Raw genomic sequence first — 201 nt, 5'->3', positions numbered from 1 at the left:
TACAACAAAAACAACAGGAAGTGACAATTACTTTTTCTTAATATATTAATTTGAAAATTAATACTACCTACATATCCTAATCGATTGAAATCCAATAATATGAGGAATTGAAAATTTGCTGATTGTTATCCACTGATCTCTCTAATTTGGTAATTGGAGAAATAGGTCCAACATTGTACAATCTATATACACTGTCACCTT

This window comes from Mastomys coucha, unplaced genomic scaffold (genome assembly GCF_008632895.1).
Source record: "Mastomys coucha isolate ucsf_1 unplaced genomic scaffold, UCSF_Mcou_1 pScaffold21, whole genome shotgun sequence".
NCBI lineage: Eukaryota > Metazoa > Chordata > Mammalia > Rodentia > Muridae > Mastomys > Mastomys coucha.
The sequence above is the reverse complement of the archived record's forward strand: the minus strand, read 5'-3'. Positions refer to the sequence as shown.